The sequence below is a fragment of the Xyrauchen texanus genome, chromosome 26, assembly GCF_025860055.1.
Source record: "Xyrauchen texanus isolate HMW12.3.18 chromosome 26, RBS_HiC_50CHRs, whole genome shotgun sequence".
Lineage (NCBI taxonomy): Eukaryota > Metazoa > Chordata > Actinopteri > Cypriniformes > Catostomidae > Xyrauchen > Xyrauchen texanus.
This window is the reverse complement of record NC_068301.1, coordinates 3,896,225-3,899,002: the sequence shown is the minus strand read 5'-3', so window position 1 is coordinate 3,899,002 and position 2,778 is coordinate 3,896,225.

Here is a 2,778-nt window from a genome sequence, read left to right as displayed (position 1 = left end):
GGGCCCTCTGGCTTGCAACCATGCCAACAACAATCAATTGGTTCGATTTATGTGTAGGTGGAAATGTTGAAATGTGGGTGGCAAGTTTGCTTGCAATTAGTAATTAAATCATCGATGAGTGACGGTAGCCATGCACATGTCCCATGTATATTACAGTATTTCAAAAGGGAAGTTTAATTCATTTGCATTTAGACGTGTGGTACTCTATTTTCCTCTGATGGTCAAAGCCAAACTGTTACAGACAGATTTAGTCTCATACTGTGTGGTTTGTGTCATCAGGGGGAAGAAACATGTACCATTATAATGTCTAATGCAAATTTTATTTCAGAGATCAAATTAGACTGAGCATCTTTGGTGAGATTTGAATTACTGCTGATATTTTAGAGCAGTTTCACATGTGAAGCACTTTAAAGGGTAACTAAACCCCTGCTCAGAGTCTGACTCCACCCACTAGCAATATTTGAAAAATGCTGGAAAAGTGGGCAGACCCCAGCGGGGATAGAGGGGACGAACCGAGGGCGGGGCTGAGCGGGGGGGGGCGTGCACCTGAGACCCGTAGTGACGGATTAATTGACAGCTGCTGTCAGACTCTAAAATGGAGAGTGACTGGAGTGACGCAAGTAGCTTTGCCACGGAGCGGTCTTTTGAAGTCGAGGACTTTTCTCCCCCACCTTCACCTGAAGTGGAGGAGGGTGAATTGTCTGTGGACACAGGGCCGGAGCCATATCAATTCGAGCCGCTGGCTCAAACTGCGGTTTTAACTCCCGCATCGCGATCGGCATCCGACGATGCTAGCGAAGCAGCCGCGCAAGGGAGAATGGGGCCAGTGTCTAGCTCGTACCAAGGGCGTGGTGAGCTGGAACCTGCTTACGTCAGCTCTCACCGCTTACGTCACGAACTACCGCAAACAGCCAATAGGAAAATTCAACTGCAGTAGCCACCGTTCAACCTGAACTCAGACGTTTTTACACCATATATTGTAGAATTAAAACACTTTATACACAAATGTCAAAAAAATTACTTGAATCAATGACCAGTACTAATAAAGCCCCATTCTTACAGATCATTAACTAAAAAAAGTTGGTTTAGGGTTTAGTTACCCTTTAAGCTGTTCTTGCAGTTGAGTCTGCACAGTCTGATGTTGAGAGCAATATAGGCTCCAGTTCTGCTGGGGAACTATCTGAGGTTTATTTAATTTGTGTTGCTCTCAACACAGCTCTGTGGTTAAAGTATCAGTTAATCTCTTCTCGTGGCTCTTTTTAAGGGTGCTATTCACACGTTTGATCATCTATGATCTATGATCTCTGTGGTCTGTCAGGGCTGTGAAATTTCTGCCTGATCTTTAGCATTTTACACACATCTTTCATTGTCTACACAGTAGAATGTTTCCCCTGATCAGATTTAACTTAAATTGGTGCTTCTCAGAGAGAGATGATTTGGTTCATCATCATCATCATCATTTTTACAGCATTGATGCACAGCAAAAATGACCATATACCCTCCCTCTTGGCACTGATAAGAGAACCAATGAAATTTAAATCACAAGAATTTTTCAGGGCCAGTAAGGTTGTTCGGTTGGCATTGTCATTACAAATATACATGTCTAATATACATATGCAATGCCATGCATAACCTTTCCCCGTCTGTGGCCATGCTTGGCCATTATAATATAATGCGTATTACAATGTGATTATAATACAACTATATTATATTAAAATAGTATTAATTAAAATAATTTTATTACTGGTCTCTGGAGGTTTTCTGGAATGAGCTATTTGTAATCTCGCTGTTCTTTTGAGAATACATGTCCTTGATTTGGCTCTTGTATCAGATGCATGAGCATGTGCATTGTGTGTACAGTATCACGTCGGCTGTGGCTCAGTTGGTAGAGCGGGTTGGCCACTAATCACAGGGTTGGCGGTTCGAATCCCGGCCCACATGACTCCACATGCCGAAGTGTCCTTGGGCAAGACACTGAACCCCAAGTTGCTCCCAATGGCAGGCTAGCACCTTACATGCAGCTCTGCCGCCATTGGTGTGTGAGTGTGTGTGAATGGGTGATTGGGACACAGTGTAAAGTGCTTTGAATACCGTTAAGGCTTAAAAAGATGCTATATAAGTGCAGACCATTTACCACGTCAGGCTGAAAGCCTTTGATGGACATGCTGCTGTAAACACCCCATGACTGCAGGTACATATTTACATGGGAGCTTTTGCGATTACAATTTGAAATTGAATGCAATTTTCTCATTTTCCTGAGTTAAGATGCCACTAGGTGTATTCTAATGCGAATTATTTGCATAGAAATATTATTTGAATATGAAAAGGGGGCCTGGCAGAGTCAGAGGTGATGCAATGTGTAAAGAGTGTTCTTAAGTTTTAAAGGTGACTAATGAAGTTCTTCAGTCTTCTTAAAGTTACTGAAGGTTAATGCTAATTGTGTAAAATTACTGGTAGTCACATGGATTTTTGTACTCAGTATGTTTTAACTGCAGCTATATGGTAAATAGCACAGTGTGTCATATCAGAGATATCCGACATAGTAACACATTCAGCTTGAGACTGATGAACAATTTCAAGAGAAGCATGATTACAGTTATTTCTAATTTATACAAGATGAAAAGTCTGGAATGACCGAAGCATTTACAACCACTAATCTAAGTGTTTATTTTAACACTTACAGCAGAAACAGTGTTTCGCACAGTTGCAAATTTAAAAATAGGTCGTCATAGTACCCTTTACTGATCCTGCTTTTCATATGCAAACACATCGACTTGC